Below are 7,640 nucleotides of genomic sequence, written 5' to 3'. Positions count from 1 at the left end.
ATGTCGGCACAGTTCCCTTAGCAGTCGGTCCAGGATGCACATTCCCCCAGAGCGTCCGTTGTGACGTTGCCCACCTCTGTGAGACCGACAACGGCGAGCTCTTTCATTGGATAAAACGGCAAGGACACAGGCGAGCTTTCATTAGTACAACGGTTGCACAAAGTGTACAGTTCGCTGAATCAGCCTTCCCAATTTTATGGAGGAATTGGCGCCCGTATGGCACGTTCAAACGGAACCTGTGCAAGAGCACCTGGATAGACCCAGGTAACGTGGATGAAACTCTAAATTATGAGCGCGTTCTCGTGCACTGTTCTAGATATGCACCTCAAAGGGCTACCATGAAATCTGCTCTCGACCGACTGGACAACCGCAACTTTGACCTCGTAAAAGTGCTGGGTCCTTGGCCATCTGACAAGAGGGATGCTGCCTTGTCAGCGCTTGTAACATTTATTCAGAGGTGTGCGTTGAGTCAGTCTATTACGACCGTGTGATTCATTGTGCGCTACGTTAACGGGTGATGTGGCCTTTGGCCGATAGTTATCGCGAAAGCGGCGAGTTTCTCTTTTCTATTTTTCCCCCTTCTTTTTTTTTTTTTTGGGGGGGGGGTCTGTTTGTGGGAGTAGCCGAATTTGTCATGTGACGACATCAATCTCTCCCTATTATTATTATTTTTCGTCGACAACAACAACATCATTAACACCACCAGCCACCATCACGTGGCGTCATCATTTTCACGTGCTTTCTCCAGCCCTTTTCCTTTCTCTCATGCACAGAGACGTACTGTCGTAGCGTATTCTCTGCATTCGTCATTTCCTGCATCATAAACTGATTCACCTGGAAACGTCACCCCATTGTTACACTGTCACAGGGCAATATAGCCAGCACAGTAGATTGTATGGCATCTCGTGCCACGTAATCTTTCCGTCTATCAGGATTTAGAGGTGAGTCACACTGAAGCCCCAGGAGGGGAATTATTTCCTTTTCTTTCTTGTAGCTCTTTAAGGTAATATATCTGACTACTCCTCAACGTAACTTTTATGTCCTCTTCTATATGAAGACCACACGCCGCTTAAATCCCATGCGCTTGCTCATCTTAACTGTTCTTATATGCCTTCACTTTGGTGCAATTTTATCCACTCTACCTGTTCCATTGTCGTGTCATGTCATGCTAAAAGCAGTTTTGTACACTGAAAGTAATATTCAATTGCTACGCTTGCGAGAAAATCGGAGAAGTGATGGCCCAAAGTGGCCTGTGAAACATTACAGGAGTCTGGCGTATACCTTCACAGAAAATTGGAAATCTTGGAATTGGAAATGAAAGAAAACTATGGAGATGTTAGACCCGACCCAGTCAGGACTGACTACTTCAAAACACGTTTGTGAGTGGAACACAGATCTTAACAATTGTTTGAATTGAATTGATTGAATTGTTTGAAAAAATGAATCGATAGTGAAATCGGATTCGGTCTTTTTCGTTGTATATAGTGTGAATAACGCTTTTTTATAGTCGCTAGGTGGCGTACCCCTACAGCGTATGTGGCGTATCCCTACAGTGCACTTTAAGATGCCTGAATACTGGCTGCCTCTCTGTGCAAAAGGAGGTAGTTTTGAGGCCCCCTAGTGCACATGTGTACGTGCGTGTTTGCATGTGCGCTCCATTCATTTGAATAAATTTCATTCACATCTCACTGATATATAACCCCCATGTAACCAGGTAGGCTGTCGCAATTCCTGTGGGGTCCGCTAGGTGGCGAGCAGCCAGTCGGAGCGAATATAAATTTTACGCGCCAGTCTTTTCTTTACTCATGTAACAAACGATTTCGTTCAATAGAAGAAGAGTGGAACAGCTCCTTTGTCATGCGAATGTTCACCATTCCTGACGCGCAAAGGAAATGGAGAACGAAATACGTTCCTCACTCAATTTGAATACCCGATATTGCTCCCTTGGAATTCCCTGTCCACAGGATATTACGTTTACTGAGGGTTGAGCACTACGCTGGTTTCACAATGTACTTCCGCTTTTGGCAATACTACTTTGCAATAGATCTAACACCGAATTTTTTGCTTTAGGTTTTCGATTACAGTCATACGAGTATATCTGCGCGTGTACGGAATAGTACTTGCACAGATATACTCGGATGGCTGCAACCGAAAAACTATAGAGCAAAAAATTCCCTGTTTAGGTCTTACAAACAACATAAATAAGATGCCACATCCGCGAAAGACGTGTCAAACAACATGACAAATAAATAAACAAAAAATGAATGAAATAAACAAACAAACAATAAATGGAACAGATACATGATGATGATGATGTCGACGATGAGGACGACATGAGTTGTTTGACCGCATAGTCCCGTGGAAGAAGGCATGAAGCAGGTTGATTCGTTTATCGGCGTAATCGGCAATCATTCTTTTCTCTGCCATCTTGAAGACTACGCGAGCGCCTCTACAGGTAGTTGGAGAGGCGAGAGGCGATCCCGTGGTTGGTACTGACGTGATCAGAAAAGTACACAGGACACAGAATATCAATGCCGGGGCCCACTAATTAGTTTCGCAACCTATTGACGCGCTTCCCAAGCAGCCCAATATACTAAAAGTGTGAGTGATATAGGGGGTGGACGACGAGCATATCAAGGTTGTTTTCTTTGTGAATCGCTTCGCGAAATGAAGCCATGCTCTGATAACACACCTGCCAGCAGACCTGTGCGTAACGCGTTACAAGTAGTTCCGTTGCTACTACAGTATATCATCAATTTAGTTATCAATCATATATCAATCTATATCAAGTTATCAATAACTTTTTGAGCAATCGTGGGAGAATTCGATTACAATTTGGAGTAATCAAATACCGAATAATCGATTACTTTTCGACTGAGGACTCATTCATAGACAAATCGCCCGGTTTCACCAACGCCGATTAACGTTTGAACCGAGGTCAACGGTCCCTTAACTTGAATTCAACGCTCAACTCTGCTTCACTAAAGGGAGTTATTATCAGTGACCACGTCACTACTTAACGTTTGTAGAAAGGAATGGAGTGTTAACTTCAAGTTTTAGCAGCCCTTAATCTCGGTTCAAAGTTAAGCAGCGTTGGTGAAACCGGGCCAAAATCAACCCACAGGTTCCCGGAGCCTTTCCTCTCTGCTCGGCTGTTCCGCCACAATAAGTGGAAGTCATTGTAATATTTTCAGTGCGTTTTAATATATTCCTACCGTAACATACTGCATGTACAGTAGGCCATGGTTCGGACATAGTGAGTGAGTTGGAAACTTCACCTGGAACTTCCAAGTTGGAATAGAACGCGAACGCGGCCAAGCCCTTCTATTGTTGACGCACCTATGTAGTAATAATGTTGTAATGTTGTAATAATGTTGTAGTAATGTTTATACTTGAGTAATGAACAAGATTCTGAACAGCGAGAGTTTGGAATGCTGTGTAATACAGAAAATGCGCACCTCTTAGAAAATGGTGCCGCGAGAAATAGTCACTGAACGAGACCATCCTCCTACTCGAGGTATTCCATTTTAGCGATGCTTTTGAAATGACGATGTGGTCACACAAGCAAGGCCTTTTGAACTGAATACAGCATCCCCCAGATTTTCCGTCGATTCGATTCATGTCATCAGGTTACTCCTTCCTGAACGCCTGATGAAGAAATGGAGGAATTTCATACATGGTCCCTTAGCTGACTAATGCAATAATTATTCGATGGTGGTGGTGGTGCTTCTAAAAGAGCTCGCCGTTGTCGGCCTCAGAGGTGGCCAACGTCACCACTAACGAATTAATTATTCAATTCACCAATTCAATTCTAATCATCCAATGCAGGGATTTTGCTTTCTTCTTCACTTCTCACCGCAAAATTCGTCTCGTCTTACGTAATGGTAAACATCCCGGAAAACACTCCACAAAACGGGAAACAGTCTAGTAAGTTAGAAAGCAGCTTATACGTACAGTGTATAGTGCTTGTAAAGGGGCCTACCTCCATAGGTAGGTTGCATACTTAATGACAATACAGGGTCCGCCTGTGGCTGTAGAACTCGGAGAATCGACATCTATATGCTGCTGTCATAGCTTTTTTAATAAACATTCTGTAAACGCTAAAAATAAACACCCTGTATCCACGTAGAATGTTCGTTTGTCTGTGAGTCATTTTCATGATGCGATACATTTTCATGATTTTATTATACACTCTTTTTGGCGGGTTAATTACAGTTTGAATTGATTCTAAAAGGACAATAAGAATATGGAGAGGTTGGCACAACTCCTCATTGGCACATCCCCATTTTTTTCTTTATTCACATCACATCACATCACACATCCTCATTGAGCTGGCGACCCCTGCACGCTTAGGGTGCCGGGTGTCACTGCCAGATTTCTGGAAAGACGTGTGAAGGAAATCTTTCTATACGAAAATCATATAGCGGAACACAAGCTTCACTGGTAGACGGCTGGCCAGTATCCGAGTGCTTTTGTTGGTCTCAAGAAGTCCGTTGACGCATCTATACCCAATGCGCTCCGTCCCAAGCAGCACAACGTCTTGGCCCATTATTGGACCAACATTGGCAATGCCTGCCCAATACTGGTCCAAGATTGGACCAATATTGGGCCGGTGCTGCCAATGTTGGTCCACTATTGGGCCAAAATGTGCTGCTGGGACGGAGCGCATTGGGTATACATGCGTCAAGGGACGTCTGCCCAATATTGGTCCAATTTTGTCCCAATACTGAGTAGGTATTGCCAATGTTGGTCCAATATTGGGCCAAGATGTTCTGCTGCTTGGGGTAGCGCTTCACGATTTTCTGTGAATCGCTCGTAGTTGAGGAATGTGAGCTCGGTGCTGGCACTCCACATTGGGTGCAGTCTGTTGCGGCGGCTATGTCGATGCGGAACGCTTGACCAAGGGGAAAGTTCAGTCGGAACTGATGCAGGAATGATTCCTGTTGTCTGGGCGCATCCTTGACGGTATTCTGCACGTGAGGTGGGGATCTATACTCTGGAACAGTCTACGTCGATTCCCTCACACTCAACCAATTACTTTTTTATCAGACGGCTTCGCGAAAGTCCTTGAACACATTCTGCACGGGAACTGGTTAAAATAGATTCGCAGTGCGTAGGCGCGTTCCTGCCACCTTCGCAAGTTCGCGTTGGCTCCACCCTCGTCAGCGATATGCCACAGGTTGTCCCATCGGCATGGTGCAAGTGAAAAAAGGTAAAAGGCCATTGCTTTCTCGTGGTTCAATCGTCGTAGCCAGCCGTCGAGCCGCAGGAGAGCGTGCAGAGAATAAAGTATTCCGTTCTACATTTATCGTCCATTGGGTGCTCGTGCTTATTCGCAATCTCTAAAGCTTCACGAAAATATTGCATAGATCTAATGCAGGTTCAGATTGATATTCAAGTCGTGTCATTTGTCCGGATACGATACATGGCTTACTTGGGTTGTGTACATAAGTTTAATGCTAACACAAAGCTAACAGTCGAAAATGTGTTCATAGATCAATCTCCTCTGCCAACGCCGACGATCATAGTCGCACGGGCTAGCAGGTACGGGTGCTTAGCGCTCATCCCGAGAAGCGTAACACGTGACCCTCTGATGCTATGGTGATGGGCGGTGTCGACGCAAATTGCGAATCTGCAACGTGGACCATTCAGCGGCCTCCCACGCAGGGCACGCGAAGGCGGAGCAAAGGCGAACTTGCGAAGCTACGAAATGGGGTGACCGCCAAAACTCGCGAGTCAAAAACCGCGACAGACAAAATCGCGAGTCAACAACCGCGATTTTCAAAAACCGCGATTAGCAAAAACTGCGACAGGTAAAAACCGCGAGGGTCAAAAACAGCGGCAAGCAAAAAAGGCGACGTCCAAAGATATCGACAGGCAAAACCGCGATAGGCAGAAACCGCGATGGCCAAAACCCGCGAGCAAACCTGCATAGAATTGAAGAGGATACTTTTTGAGCACGCCGGTGCTGACTGGCAGACATCTGACAAGACTTGAAATATGTTGGTCTCCGCCGGACGCCGAAATTACTCGTACAAATACGGACATGGAAGAGCTAGAGAATGGCATACACTCATTCCCTACCCGCGTCAGCTATCACGTTCACTCTGCCGGAAATATAACCAATTACTGAGTAATCGATTACTCGAAAAATTACTAAAAAATGTAATTGATTACAAGTAACGCGTTACGCACAAGTGTGAAGTATACAGATTGAGCACATCGAAAGCTGCAGTTTAAAGTAGCACAGAAGTCATTTTTAATACCCTGCTTTCTTCCTATAAAACTATTAATTAGGCCAGTAAGATGCGCCATGAGAAGTAATTCACGCCACAGTATCATAATTATCGCAGAAATTGAATTTAAAGTACGCCACAAAAAGGGACCGGTGTGCGCAACGGTGGTGGAGAGCAGTACCAGCCTGTGATTTGCCTGTGACGTCGCGCTGACGCCTAAGCTGTCGTCTGCTACTCGGCTGTCCGGGGCTCTGAAAAAGCCTTTCTCCTGGCTCGGTCAGGATTCGGCCTCCCCATCTATTCTATCCCCAATTCTCCTGGGAAACTGGCTTACGGCGGCAAAGGGACAGGGCGCTGACCCCCACTGACCAGCGAACAAGAACGCGTGGACCCTGTAACGTCATGTTTATGTGAGTTTTTCTTTTTCTTTTTTTCTGGGAAACAAACTGTATACATCAAAACCTTTCGTGCTACCAGGTAAATTGACACACACACTTTCATCAAATGTCTGAATCTGAAATTTTTAGGATGGCCCACTGTACTCCTTTAAGGCTTTTATTCCCGGAATGGAAGTTAGCCTACTTTTCATATCCTCATGGCCTCCTTTCATCCTCCCTTCTAAAGGAGAGTGAGTAAGGTTTTTAGCTGTCGCGTTTGTAGTCGCGGTCTTCGGCTGTCGCGTTTTTTGCCTGCCGCTGTTTTCCCCTACTCGCGGTTTTTGGTGTCGCGATATTTGTGTGTCGCTAATGCTTCCTATCGCGATTTTTGTCTATCGCGAGTTTTGGATCTCGCGGTTTTTGACTCGCGGTTTTTGCTGTCGCGGTTTTTGACTCGCGATTTTGACCCAGAACCACGAAATGGCGAGGAACGCGCCCTAGCGTTAAGGCAGTCAGCTATTTCGTTGCCGCGCGGCGCGATGTCCGCTGTAGCCGGATGCCGTGCCATTTCTCGAAATCTTAAGTATAAGCGGTGACAGCGTCGTGTACCACAGCTAAAGGGCTGCTGGTTTCTCTTGCCGTGAAAAGCGCGATGAAGCCCCATTTGGAGTTACCAAGGATTACCACGAGGGCGGGTATACAATTGTGACATACCGAATGGCGCTGAGAACGCCATATAAATTCTGCTGCAGTGGCTGATGTGGAGCGGGACACAACGAGGGACGCGATTCACTCAATAGGAGGCAGCGGACAAGTGTCTGTTCGTGGAACCCAGCCCTCCCCTTCCGATTTGTTTCGGTTTCAGTCTGTCTACCAACGTCATGATGACGTTTCTCAGGTAGAGGTCTATTGCTCCTGTAGAGATTTTTCTTAAATATACTGGTCTGATAGTGTATCAATACTGGGCCAAGATGTTGTTGCTGCTTGGGGCGTGTGGGGTACACCACAGCTTAAGCAAGCTGCACAA

This window comes from Ornithodoros turicata, chromosome 5, assembly GCF_037126465.1.
Source record: "Ornithodoros turicata isolate Travis chromosome 5, ASM3712646v1, whole genome shotgun sequence".
In the NCBI taxonomy this organism is placed as follows: domain Eukaryota; kingdom Metazoa; phylum Arthropoda; class Arachnida; order Ixodida; family Argasidae; genus Ornithodoros; species Ornithodoros turicata.
Note: the sequence above shows the minus strand (reverse complement) of the source record.